Raw genomic sequence first — 14,116 nt, forward strand, 5'->3', positions numbered from 1 at the left:
TTGAGATATGCTGCTTTCCATCCCTGAAAGGTGAAAACACTGAGCAACCAATTTTGCCAATATACTTAGACACCTCCTGTAAGACTGAACACCCACGAACATAAGTTATTAAAGTCTAAATACATTCAAGCTCATAGCAGAGATAAAATGCTGTTACTTAATTTAACATGCAAAAAACATGTCTCAGCATGAGAAATTGCTCACAAGGGCTTACATTTGTTAAAACCGCTTCAAGTGTTCTCTGACAATCATAAAAAAGAAGTGGCATTTCACTGTATTCTGTCCATTAATTTACTTTGGTTAATCTTTAGATGTTATCCCTCTTTCGAGGTTGCAAACTTAATAGAGGTATCTACACTGCTTAGATGGTGGTACAGTATTACAATCTGTAATGTAACATCATTGGGTTATTAAAGAACATTGCAACTTGCCATGGCAAGAGCCCATTACCATACCAGACAGACTAGCTCAGAAATGTTTGGGTTGACTTTTCAATTCATCCTGGACTGTAAATACAGCCAATGCATGTACACAAATATTACTGTAAATGGAAATTCTGAATTTTTTTCAAAGCTTCTGCAAGAAAACATTTTGCCAGTAATTCCCTCTATTGTTTCATTTTACAAGGAACGTATGGAGAAATTACTTTGAATCTCTGTGAAATCATATACCTCGTGTTATGAAGGTGAAAAAAATTCTATAGTTCTTTATTTCTGAAGAAACTACCTTTGTAGTGATGTGCTTCACAGCACAATTGACAGAATTCAGAGCAAGGCAGAATGGCAGATGCTCATACTCATTTTGAAACCACATACACATCCCACCTTCTACGAAAGCACATTTGCCCCTGCAATACCTCATTTCAAACAATAATACTTGTACATTTTCTTCACATCTAAAAAAACCAAACCAACATGCTTAGTAAATTGAATGGCCGTGGAATATTTAAGTCACCCTAAGCGTCCCTCCCCCATGCAATTTACTTTTACTCCTTGCTGTGCAGCTCTGACTTTCCTCTGCAGTTGAGGTGGGCAAAAATATATGTGGCTTCTAATTGCTGGTCCTGCAGTAGCCCTAGTATAAAGTGCATTAGTTCTTCATGACAAGCTCCATCTCTGTTAGCATCCCAACATCCTCACCAGGAACCACAGGGGGAATATGCATGCAAGGATGGTTATATTTTAGAGTGAGAATACACCCAAGCTGAGAATCCAGGTGCTTTTGGACTTCTTCCCACAATGACAGCTTCTGAATGGAGGCATCAAAGTGATTTATTTTTTTTTACTAAAAGGAGGAGGATTCCACAGAAATCATTCTAACAAGGTGAGTGTGACTTTTTTCTATTCTCCTGGCTTCCGTCAGCAGTATCCCAAGTGAACTATTACTGAACGGCAAAGATGTAATCAAAGTCCAGGGGACTTGTGTGATTCACCTGAAATCTTGATGGAAATACAAATTTAAGGACATTTTGCGGGTTCTCTCTTTTTATTTCACATAGTACTCCTCTCAAAGGGCGCTCATTATACCAGCGGTTCCCATCCTGGCCCTAGGTCTCTGAGGAATGCATCAGTGCTCCTTCAGGGATCAACAGAAGACCTCTACTTAACTGTGAAACTGACCCACCATTTACAAACAGGGGTCCTTGCAGGACAGAGGAGGTCATTTCCGGGGAGTTTTAAAGTGGAAAGAGTGAAATCAATATGTAGTTTTAAAAATAACACTGTTCAGAGCTGAGAGGAAACAGTTGTGCAATAGGACATTTTAGAACTGTTTACTGTACGCGTTACAGTATCAGGCAGCAAACTTAGGGCTTTCTATGCCAAGCATTAAGCAGAAGGCATTTTCCCCCTTGGAAAACAATGCCAATATCTGATATATCAATTTTTAGCATGTTTCACAAAAAGCAATCATTTTAAAGGAAGAGATAAATATCTGAGACAAACTGGGAAGAAATGCTAAAAGACACGTAATTTTCAGCTCCAGTTTCAAACATTGCTCCCTCTAATGAGTTATCTCATTTTAACTGTTTTACATCAAGCAGGGCACAGCCTCTCAAGATTCCATTAAATGGTTTCTCTTTACATTAACTGGTTTGTAGAGTCACACTGTAGCCAGCGATTCAACCTGGAGGCAGGCATCTCCTATAGTTACCACCGGGTTTTCACAGATCCATGAGCTCTCACCGGGTTGTGTGAATTTTGAGAAGTGTTCAACACTTAGAATCATAGAATGGTTTGGGTTGGAAAGGACCTTAAGATCATCCAGTTCCAACCCCCCTGCCATGGGCAGGGACACCTCACACCAAACCATGCCACCCAAGGCTCTGTCCAACCCGGCCTTGAACATCTCCAGGGATGGAGTATTCACAACTTCATTGGGCAGCCCATTCCAGTGCCTCACCCCCCTAACAGGAAAGAATTTCTTTGTTATATCTAACCTGAACTTCCCCTGTTTCACTTTGAACCACTCACCCCTTGTCCTGTTGCTACAGCCCCAGTGAAGAGTCCCTCCCCAGCAACCTTATAGAACCCTTTCAGATACTGGAAGGCTGCTATGAGGTCCCCACGCAGCCTTCTCTTCTCCAGGCTGAACAACCCCAACTTTCTCAGCCTATCTTCATATGGGAGGTGCTCCAGTCCCCTGCTCATCCTCAAGTCCTTCTCCGCAGGGCTGCTCTGAATCTCTTCTTTGCCCAATCCGTAGCTGTGCCTGGGATTGCTCCTACCCAGGTATAGGACCCTGCACTTGGCATGGTTGAATTTCATCAGGTTGGCATCAGCCCACTTCACAAGCGTTTCAAGGTCCCTCTGGATGGCATCCCTTCCCTCCAGCGTATCAACCGAACCACACAGCTTGGTGTCATCGGCAAACTTGCTGAGGGCACACTCAATCCCACTGTCCATGGCACCGACAAAGATGTTAAACAATACCAGTCCCAACACCAAACTCTGAGGGACACCACTCATTACTGGTCTCCAGCTGGACACTGAGCCATTGACCACAACTCTTGGCATGCAGCCATCCAGCCAGTTCTTAGTCCACTGAGTGGTCCACCTATCAAATTGATGTCTCTCCAATTCAGAGACAAGGATGTCGTGTGGGACAAGTCCAGGTAGATGACATCAACTGCTCTACCCCTGTCCATTAGTTCTGTAGCCCCATCATAGAAGGCCACCAAATTGGTCAGGGAGGATTTCCCTTTAGTGAAGCCATGCTGGCTGTCACCCAGCACCTTGTTGTTTTTCATGTGCCTTAGCATGCCTTCCAGGAGAATGTGCTCCAAGATTTTGCCAGGCACAGAGGTGAGACTGACTGGTCTGTAGCTCCCTGGGTCATCCATTCTCTCCTTCTCGAAAACGGGGGTTATATTTCCCTTTTTCCAGTCATCGGGAACTTCACCTGACTGCCATGATTTTTCAAATATGATATCAGGGTGGTTGAAGTCCCCCCCATAAGGATAAGGGCCTGCAAGCGTGAGGCTCTTCCTATGTGTCTATAGAGCACTTCATCCATGGAGTCCTGTTGATCAGGTGTTCTGTAACAGATTTCACAGCTCTCCTTTTGAAAAATCAAGTCATGTCTGTTTTCAATTCCCAATCCTCCTGGAATTTAAAAATCCATTGCTACATGCCCAATAATCCCCCAAATTCTTTCGAGAACCTATTGCTCAGATTATGGCAGTACACCTGAAAATGGTTACACAGACATGAATAGGAAGAGGCTTTATTAAAAACCTAATTTATTTTTGAGATCTTGGCATAGATTAGTGCTCACTGGGAAGAGAGGATTAAATCTCTTAAACCAGATGGACAGTGAGAGCTTCTGTTACAAAGACCCTTGGAATGACATCCTCAGTTATGTTAGGCAGGATGCCTGAACCTGCTTGGCTCTGATAATCCAGCTGACCCATGGTCTTAATGTGACCACTGTGCCACATGCATGATCCATTGCAACTGCATTACTTTAAACTGCATTAAAAACACCTACTACAAAGGCTCTTTGTCCTCTGTGACCTTTTCTGCCTGTGCAGGAACAGTTTCTATTGACTATTTGGAAGTGTCTTATCTCTGTATAATTTCATCAATTTTGCAGCAGGAACCCCCTGGAGGAGTGTTTGGAAGGAAGATACAGATTCTCCTCCACAGAAGTTGATCACCACATTTAAAGACACAAATTGCTTTATGTACAGCACATCCAAAGAAATTTTTAATATGTTTAGATTTCTTATTTGTTCATCAAATTTATGTCAATAAAACATTTATCAAAACCATCATCAGAATACAGCAGTTAAAAAGCACCTGTACCTGAGAAACCCAAATATATCTGCAGTACACGCTGTAACACAAAATGCAGCAGTTACCCACAGAGCTGCTTTGTCCCATTACCAATTTCATTTTATATTATCTCCTAATTTTTTTTTATCTTTTAAGAAGTTGCATCATCTTTGTCTTTGAAGAAAAACACAGCATCCTCAAAATCAAAGCTCTGCAAAATAACTTCAATATTAATATTTAACAAAAATCACAAATTCCTAGCTGTGGAGTTTTTCACTTTTCTTCTTTGCTTTAACATTCAGTAAAATCTCCATTTTAAAAAAGAAAAATCCACCACCAAACCAACCCAAATCAGGGAATAATGGGACAAAAGAAAAAAAATTGCTTTAATACAAACAGACAAAAAAACTCCTGAGTAAAAATTTCTAAAATACCAAAGTGTCTTAGAAGCTTTATGCCATTTTCAAAAGACATAAAGGGGAAGTTGTAACCTCAGTGACTATCAGTGAATTTAGACAGACATGTACAAACTGTACATATGCTCCACACTAACTAACTGCAGAGATCACTTCATTCTAGAAGTTACATATCCGCATTAATATTTTGTTTAGGGAGAGCTAATCATAGAATCACATAATGGTTTGGGTTGGAAAGGACCGCAAGATCATCAAGTTCCAACCCGCTGCCATGGGCAGGGACGCCTCACACTAGACCATGCTACACAAGACTGCAGCTAACCTGGCCTTGAACACCGCCAGGGATGGAGCATTCACAGCCTCCCTGGGCAACCCATTCCAGTGCCTCACCACCATCACAGTAAAAAACTTTTTCCTTGTATCTAACCTGAACTTCCCCATCTGAACCCATTTCCCCTTGTCCTATCGCTACAGTCCCTGATGAAGAGTCCCTCCCCAGCATCCCTATAGCTCCCCTTCAGGCACTGGAAGGCTGCTATGAGGTCTCCACGCAGCCTTCTCTTCTCCAGGTTGAACAGCCGCAACTTCCTCAGCCTGTCTTCATACGGGAGGTGCTCCAGTCCCCTGATCATCCTCGTGGCCCTCCTCTGGACTCGTTCCAAGAGTTCCATGTCCTTCTTATGTTGAGGACACCAGAACTGTAGACAGCACTCCAAGTGTAGCATGATAGAGCAACTAGATAGATGGTTTCTATTTTGGAGATTGCTTGCATTCAGCCACAAAAGATGAGTATTGTCTGCACAGGAGCAGGGACACTTTATGAATTTTAGGTACAGTTATCCCTAAAGCTGAAGTCAGCAGGCATCATGCCTTAAAATGGGCCCATGTGTTTTCACAAGAAGATTATGCTAATTGAGGTCCCTGTTGTTGGTAAAGGGGACAGTTCAAAGCTTTGCCCTGAGTACATTCCTGCCTTTTACACTTTGGTCCGTGGTACCTCTGTGCAGCCACGTGGTGGACATGACCAAACAAAAATACCTTTTACTGGATCCCACACTGCTTAAACCAGGGATCTAGTGGGTTTCACAACTATGAAAGATGCATAAATAAGCTTTTAAGATACCAGAAGATGAGAAAGGAAAATACAGAAAAGGTTTTTGTTTACCTCAGCAACCAAACTATGCAGCTGCAGAACAAATCCACGCTTTCAATTACTATGAAAACTGCAAGCAAATCACAGTTGATGTGGTTGTATAGTTAACTGGTCTTAAGAGACTGGGAAAGCTGGTTTAAGAGGGCTACTGCTGTCACTCATGGATTCTGGCAACCTGAGAGAGACAAGCTTCTGCGTTCCTGCCCATGGTAGGGGGGTTGGAACTAGATGATCTTAAGGTCCTTTTCAACCACAACCATTCTACAATTCTATGAACTTTTGCAATTATTTTGTCACCTGTGTGTTGAGTATTGCACTAATTGTCTCTCTGTTTTGCCTGTTCTAAATTTGTATATATTGTTATTTTAAGACCAACAGAACAAGTGGGTCAGGTGGACCTTTCTGGGGGGAAAAAATAACACTGAACCTCCTGCAAGTGCTGGAAGAAGAGAGTAAGTGCAGGGAGAATGATGATGAAATGTAGAAAACTTGGGAGAACAAGGTACAAAAGAAAAAAAAAAGCCTGCTTTTAGAAAGAGCTTCTTGTTCCCCCAGTAGAAGCCATGTAGGGTTTGCTACAACTCAAAGCTGGCCAAAATCCAGCCTGGAAACACAAACCTTTCTGCAGGGACACTGAGGTTGGGGAAAAACATAGTTATAAAGCTTTTACTTTCCTTTTCTGCCTAACCTGGCTTATTTGGCTTTCTCTCCTTAAAAAGTTAAACCAACAAGTTTAGTCTAAAAACCCAGTAACTTTCTTTAATGTAAAAATCTTTTGCTCTTCCTTGGGAAGCTCACTGTCAGGAAAAAAAGTCTAGATAACTATAATGAGACCCTAAAACAGCAGGCAGAGCTACCTCCTTCCCGTATTACCAGACACCTAGCAGCTGTAAGTGGTGACCCTCAGTCCCTACAGACCCTGTCAGGGTACATCTGTTATAAGGAATGAGCAGAAGAACAAATCCAAGAACAGAAAAGAGAAAGATGAAGACTGAAGGGAATATGGACCTGCACAATCTAGGAAGTATAGCAGGCTGAAATTAATGTAAGAGGTTTGCCTTCATATGAAGTCAGGTAAAAAGACCTGACACACTAAAAAAAAAGTCTTTTCTTAACATAAAATTTGAATATAATGCTCGCTTAGAAATAATTATTTTAGAAACTGAAAAATTTCACCTGAGAACACCAGGAGAGAAATAAATTTGAGGAAGAAACTTGTGAAGCCTTTTCAAAAAGTATGAAGTCCTGCTGAATTAAAGTTCTTAGGAAACCATAATCTGAGGTCAAACACTAACATCATTAGAAGTCAAGACCTGAGAAAAAAAAATGCTAGGAGATTTTTACTAAGATTAATAAAATTATGAAACAATTAACAATTAAGAAATTAATAAAGAACAGAATTAAAAGAGATTGACAGAAGCTGATGGCCCTGGTTAGTAAACATGCAGATTTATGGAACAGGAAAAAGAAAACAGTTGAAGGCTAAAAAGAGATATCTGCAAAATACTACTGGAATGAGTTGATGTAAGATAGCATGAAAGGTTACTGAAAATCTTGACAAGGAAATAAACCTTAAGCAGTACACTATGCTTGGACACGGGTCATTACACTTGAAAACATTTGGCGAAGCCTGCAGTTAAAGAACTGAAACTACCTAAAGAGAAACAAAATATGCATCTATGCACAGTGAACAAAGAAAAAAAGCCCTTTCATGTTGCACATGGAGAGATAAAACTCAGATTGTGCAGTGGGGAAAACACTCTTACTGTGTGCGAACATGAGCTAGTTGCAAAAGAGATCTTTAAAAAGTGGTCTGCATTGTTTCAGGAAATAGTGTCTCTTCTTGGATTAAAACATGGCAGACTCTACAGTTCATTGAAAGAAATGAAGCAATGAAGATTTCAGAAGTAACTGAAAAGAATGCAAAACTACAGAGAAGGCACAGAAATACTGAGCAAACAGACAAAGGACAGGAAGACAAAATTAAAGAAAAATGACAGCAATAAAGAAGTGGCAAAGACATGAGCAGAAAAGGATAATGTGTGTGTGAATGCACTCAACGGTAATTTAGATCAATGATCGAAGGAGTCCCTTATGTGTTGAATCTTCTCTTACGAGACAGTGAGTAGGTACAGGTTCAAAGTTATTCTCCTTGCTATCCAGAAGCTGAAGTATTTCAAAATGCAAGTCTCTAGCATGTAAAATCATGCACAACATTGATATGTAGTGGAGTTGGCACTTTGGTTGGGGTGAGAACAGACAATGGACTACAACTTGATTATTATGCATTTAAAAGTTATGTTAGTAAATTAGTATTTTAAATTTCAAGCTTCAGCTACTTACATTCTACAAGCCTGTAGAAACTAGTACCAGTGTGGCAAAGCTGAGACTTATTTGGCACTGTAAAATTAGCATCCTCAAAATGAGAATACCTGAATAACTTCTCAATATTGAATAATTATTCAGTAGAAGGCTTAAAGGGAGACTGCCTGAGTATACAACAGTTTACATTGTATTTTCAGAAATTTTATGCTCACAAAAAGAGCAGTGAAAAAGTACTGCTGATAGCTAGTCACCTGAATTAGCTTCTGCAGACACAAGAGTGTGCACCTGATCCTTCTCAGTACAGCTAAAGCTGAAATAGCAGGAAAGACTAAATCTTTTCACATTGCTCCTGACTTCTGCACAGAAATTTTATATCACTCACAGCCTCTTCTAGAAAATAAGATAGAAAAAGAAATGGACAATCAGATTCTGAGATCTGACACAGACCAAGCAGGGGAAGAGATGCTGCAGGAAACAGCACTAAACTCCCTGAGGTACCTCAGATGCTGCAAGGCAGGGCAAGCTCACAGGCTGTCTGTGACGCCTTGACATGAGGCTTGGAGCGCCAGTCCCAGCTCACTCTCCTATTCTGCTTGCAGCCTTGAGACATAGTCTCTCATGTGCCTAACCCCTTCTGCTGAAGGTCAGGCAGTCCCACTCTGCCTTCCTCCATATCCAAACCCTGACTGCTCCCCTTGTGTGTAAGAAGGGTTTTCTCCAGGGAGGCAGGTCAGCACAGCAATCTGACAGAAAACCTTGCTTTAGCAGGTTTGTTTTCCACCAGGCCAATGAGCCAGCTGAGCAATCCCAGGCTCACAGAGCCTCCCTTACAGTTAACCTGATTCATTCATTAAAGACCCATCTCACTACTTCTGACAAAAGATACCCCAAGAATATTACATTATACACAACAGTGTATTTTAGCATGGTCCTCATACACTGGCATGCGCCCTATCAGTTTTGTATATAGACCACATCATTGGAATAACTACAGCAAGATCCACATGTACCATGGAAAAAAAGACAGCCTCCTGCCAAAAAGGACATGAGGGTTTAGGAGAAGAAAGAAAACCAAAAACCCCCAAACCACTACAAATCACAGATCTGTTGACTTAAATATCAACTACTCATTCCATCAGCTGAGAGTTTTTGTAACGTCATCTGCACTGGCCTTTTTTCCGCACTGAAATCTCACATTGGGATATTTCATGGACAAAGCTTACACCCTGCACAAGAAAATGTGAGCTCTAATAAGTAAGTGGCATGTATATTTTGAAGAAATTGATAATACCAATTTACTGCTTATTAGAAATTGGTTTATCTAAGGGCTGGCCATCTAAGCAACCTAATAATGCCATGCACGCAATCTGCTTCTGTTGAACGCTCATCTTGATCATCTCGTGTCTGTATAGAGCAGTCATGTCTGCGGTCTGGTGTCTGGATTTGTGCCATGTCTTTCTAAGGTATGTGAGTGTTTACTATTATTTTATGCAGGAGAGTAAAAATATTTGTAACTCAAGACTCTCCGATTTACCATTGTGATCTAGTACACTTTCTTCCCAATGGCCATGTACAGAATACAGAATCATAGAATCATAGAATAGTTAGGGTTGGAAAGGACCTCAGGATCATCTAGTTCCAACGCCCCTGCCATGGGCAGGGACAGCTGACACTAAACCATGTCACCCAAGGCTTCATCCAACCTGGCCTTGAACACTGCCAGGGATGGAGCACTCACAACCTCCCCGGGCAACCCATTCCAGCGCCTCACCACCCTAACAGGAAAGAATTTCCTCCTTATATCCAATCTAAACTTCCCCTGTTTAAGTTTTAACCCGTTACCCCTTGTCCTGTCACTACAGTCCCTGATGAAGAGTCCCTCCCCAGCATCCCTATAGGCCCCCTTCAGGCACTGGAAGGTTGCTAGGAGGTCTCCACGCAGCCTTCTCTTCTCCAGGCTGAACAGCCCCAACTTTCTCAGCCTGTCTTCATACGGGAGGTGCTCCAGTCCCCTGATCATCCTCGTGGCCCTCCTCTGGACTTGTTCCAACAGTTCCATGTCCTTTTAATGCTGAGCACACCAGAACTGCACACAATACTCCAGGTGAGGTCTCACAAGAGCAGAGTAGAGGGGCAGGATCACCTCCTTCGACCTGCTGGTCACGCTCTTTTTGATGCAGCCCAGGATACGGTTGGCTTTCTGGGCTGTGAGCGCACACTGCCGGCTCATGCTCATTTTCTCATCGACCAATTACAACCTGTCATAATTTTGGGTTTTTTTTCCCTGCTAGGAAAAATGCAATTTAGCTCCAGCTAAACGTTTTGTGAAAATGAACCAATTTAAATTAAACATTGCTAGGATGAATCCTTATTCGCAGAAGGTTTGGATGAAGAGCTAGGAAAGTACAGGTTGTGGAAAGAATCTCTCAGATGCAAAATAACAATTGCTGCAGACAGAATGAGCCAAATCTAATAAAACCTCTAGTTCAGCCATTCTCACTCCATGCCTTAAATGCTCAGTAGTAGACAGTGTGAAGTCTTTCTTCCTGTGAAAACGAAGTAATTAATTTACTGCAAAATGAAATAGGTTTCAAACCTTCGATGTTTCATAAAATGGATTTGCTTTTCCACTTCAATTATAACAGAGCCTTACTTAGATAGCTGGCCAGCTTTTTGTCACCACACAACCAATGTCTTATTTGATAAAATCTTTCCTACTGTATGCTAATTGGAAAGATGTAGCCCATGTTAAACCTCCTTCAAGTCAGACAACAGAAGAACTGAATACAGTGCACAGTTACATTTCTGCTTGCAGTGGCTTCCCTGATATTTTATTTATTTGAAGAAATGACTGTTCAAGGCATAACAATGAACTTTTTAGATGAGCAAAGGAGCCTCAGGAAGGATACACAGCATGGTTAATCAACCAGGTGAGGCAGGTATCTTTTCCAGTGAGCTAACATGTAACATGAATTACGTGTGATATACATGCATATATTTATATATCCATTCCTTTTTAAGATGCAACGGTCCAGTTTAGTACTGCTCAAACTCTGCTATTTAGACATAGCCACCAGGTCAGACAAAAATCTGCTTGGCATCAATCCACTCCTGGTATGACTGTAGCTAAAGCATGGTTTTTCTCAAGCTAGGAACCCCAGCTTGGAAATACCAACATAGCCAGTAACTTCTATTAACTCTTGCTCTGTGCACAATTACAGTAAATTCTAATTCTTAACACAAGTATGATTACAAAAGAAAACTGACTCTAAACCAATGCTTTCCCAAACTCAGTGTCTGTAAGTGTTTATCAGAAGAGTAACTTTTTGGTTGACTTTTCCTGAGAACTACTGCATTATGGTAATGGCTGTAATGTTCATGCTATTAAATCTACTAAAGGTTCAAATGTTTAGTATGATAGCAACTGTAATAGCATACCTTAAAAATAAAGTAAGAGTAGAAACAAGTAATTTCAATTCTTTTTGGAGGTCACAGCACTGCTAGGCAAATAGTCTAGTCTAACATCAGTGCTGGGGAGGGAGGCTGAGAAAAAAAATGGAAAGAACCATCTTCAAGAATGCTTATTTAAACATGAAAACAATCGTGCCCTTTCATTGGGGGCACATGAACAAAATCTGCATCCTCCTTTAGTGCCAGGCCATAAGCACTGCGAATTACCTGACTGATCATACAGTATTCGATACTGTGACATCCACGCGGTTGCACTCTCGGAATGGCACAGGATGCACCTCCGTGTGTAATTCCTCGCGGAGCCGGCTCAGTGTGCTGTAGCCCAGGCAATCGGTGCGCACCGCGATACTCGCTGTCAGGTCCTTGCCTGTTTCAATGCACTCACACACGCGGGTATGCGAAGAGAGACGCTCCCGCAGTTCCTCAAACGAGGCTAAAAGGCGCTAAGGGGGGGGGGGGGGGGGGGGGGGGGGCGATGCGAGATACAGTCACAGAAACAAATACGGAAGCAGCATTCCCGAACCCCTGCTCGCTGTGGGTGCACCCTGGCCGACAAGTGGCGGTAGCGCCCTCCGCCCTCACACGCTGCCTTCCGCTGCTTGTGCCCCGCTCAATCTCGGCCTCCCCGTTACGAAGCTACGTCTGCACACCCGTATCTGGAGAGCAGGGCAGGCAGCACATCCCCTTTCTTCAGCAGGGTGTCCAATGGCTGTAAACGGACAGAGAGTAGATTTAGATTAGCTGTTAGAAAAAAGTTCTTCACTCTGAGGGTGGTGAGACACTGGCACAGATTGTGCTGAGAAGGGTTTGGAGCAACCTGGTCTAGTTGAAGGTGTCGCTGCTTATGGCAGGGTGTTGGAACTGGCTGACCTTTAAGTTCCCTTCAAACCAACCCACTCTGTGATTCTGTGATCTGTGACAATGAGTTTTAGGAAAATATGTAGCCTATGTGAGACCACTGTGTTCCCACCACAGAGCAAGAGGTTTCATTCTTTTTTCTGCATCATGCTGGTGTTCCTGAATGGTGTTTCCCATTTTGGGGTGCTGCTCTGCTCCTTGCTCTGATTAATGCAAGAAGCAGTAATTGTCAAGTGAAGTGCGTGCTGCATCCTGGTTGAAGGAGCAGAAGTGTCTGCAAAGGTGACAGTTGTAGCGTACATCTGGGGAACAGTTGAGGAGAGTCATGAACAAAATACAAATAAAACATCATAATAAGCTCATTTTAAGCCAAACCTAATCTAAGGCCCATATGGTTTAGCATTCTGTTTCAGTATAGGTCAAAGCAAGATGTCCAGAGAACACAAAAATGAAAAAATTACACATCAATATCTACCCAAAATATGAATGCATGTTTGTAGATTGGGTTATATGTGTGTTCCTCCTCTGTTCCCCCCTCTCCCACACTGTCTAGTGAAAGATGTCCCTGCCTATGGCAGGGTGCTAGACTAGATGATCTTCAAAGATCCCTTCCAACATTCCAAACCATGCTGTGATTTTGTGAGTGTTTGGATCCAGGTGCCTATTTACTTAATTTTATGTTCCCATGTTATCACAACAATGGCAAGCAATCAGTTTTTACTTATCTTCTCCCAGCCCCTCATCAGCCTGCAGGTCTCTGCTGTATTCCAGCAGCTCTTTCACTGTATGTTTTCCAGAAGGTAGAAAAGTTGCTCTTTCACACCATCTGTTGGAGTTCCACAAATAATCAGGAGTCTAGACGTGACCTTTAGTAGCAACAGCCTAATGAGCAACATGCTTCCCCAAAGTGGGTCAAAGCCTCCTCAGTACTTTCCTGACAGGATCTTAAGCTTTAGCCAAGATAAAGCACACTGATACATTGACAAGAAGTACATTGAATACAAGCGTGTATTTAAGAAAATTAAGGGGAGGTTGGGTGAGGCTCTGAGGAATCTGCTCTAGTGGAAGGTGTCACTGCCCATGGCAGGGGGGTTGGAACTGGATGAGGTTTAAGGTCCCTTCTAACCCAAACCATTCTATGATTCTGTGATCTTGGGAAATATTAATAGAGGCTGAATTTCCAAGATGCAAAAAAGTCTGTTCCAGTCAAAGTATGTAATCAGAAATGACTGAAGAATTTAAAACATTGCTGTAAGCTGTTTTTCTTGATGTTGTGGTAGTAATAAGCCAGTGTTTAAACCTAGTTTCTCAGGGGTATGTAGATTTCCAGCTTTCTACAATATTGGTAGGATTTAGGTATCTGAATATGTTTATAAATGTTTATTTATATATATAAAATAAGCCCTCAATTAGTATTCTGAGAGCTTAAAGGCTCTCTTGCCTGCTATTTAGCAACACTCTCTCACTTCCCTATAAACAGAAAGAGACAGTGACCTTATACAGTAGTTTATTTTACCTTTGGGACATAAAAAACCTTTTGCTTAACGGAGTTACAAAGCCATCAAAAGATCTAAAATGATTGGCAAAGGTATCAATGTTTTTTCTGTCCCTATTGAGTG

General features: G+C 41.9%; 1 long non-coding RNA gene across 2 annotated transcripts in view; it reads right to left on the reverse strand.

Annotated features, from left to right (window-relative positions):
* LOC136013079 (uncharacterized) overlaps positions 1 to 13,420 on the reverse strand; it is a 39,398-nt gene extending 25,978 nt beyond the window's left edge. Inside the window, exon 1 of one of the 2 annotated variants that reach the window (XR_010612135.1) lies at positions 11,847 to 13,420. This is a non-coding gene — a long non-coding RNA (uncharacterized LOC136013079). Of the gene's footprint in view, positions 1 to 11,606 lie in introns of both variants that reach the window. The other variant, XR_010612136.1, reaches the window with a different exon arrangement.
* Between the last annotated feature and the right edge of the window lie 696 nt (positions 13,421 to 14,116).

Source organism: Lathamus discolor, chromosome 4 (genome assembly GCF_037157495.1).
Source record: "Lathamus discolor isolate bLatDis1 chromosome 4, bLatDis1.hap1, whole genome shotgun sequence".
NCBI lineage: Eukaryota > Metazoa > Chordata > Aves > Psittaciformes > Psittacidae > Lathamus > Lathamus discolor.